Source organism: Arachis duranensis, chromosome 1, assembly GCF_000817695.3.
Source record: "Arachis duranensis cultivar V14167 chromosome 1, aradu.V14167.gnm2.J7QH, whole genome shotgun sequence".
Lineage (NCBI taxonomy): Eukaryota > Viridiplantae > Streptophyta > Magnoliopsida > Fabales > Fabaceae > Arachis > Arachis duranensis.
The window spans coordinates 24681493-24681991 of NC_029772.3; positions in this window are offsets into that span (position 1 = coordinate 24681493).

The window sequence follows — 499 nt, forward strand, 5'->3', positions numbered from 1 at the left end:
ATTCATAGGACATTCATAACTTTAAGGCATAGACACTAAGACACTAATGATCATAAGACACAAACATAGACAAACATAAGCATGAAAATTCAACAAACAGGAAATTAAATAACAAGGAGATTAAAGAACGGGTCCACCTTAGTGATGGTGGCTTGTTCTTCCTCTTGAAGATCTTATGGAGTGCTTGAGCTCCTCAATGTCTCTTCCTTGTCTTTGTTGCTCCTCTCTCATGATTCTTTGATTTTCTCTAATTTCATGGAGGAGAATGAAATGTTCTTGGTGCTCCACCCTTAGTTGTCCCATGTTGGAACTCAATTCTCCTAGGGAGGTATTGATTTGCTCCCAATAGTTTTGTGGAGGAAAGTGCATCCCTTGAGGCATCTCAGGGATTTCATGATGAGTGGGATCTCTTGTTTGATCCATCCTTTTCTTAGTGATGGGCTTGTCCTCATCAATGAGGGTGTCTCCCTCTATGTCAATTCCAACTGAATAACAGAGG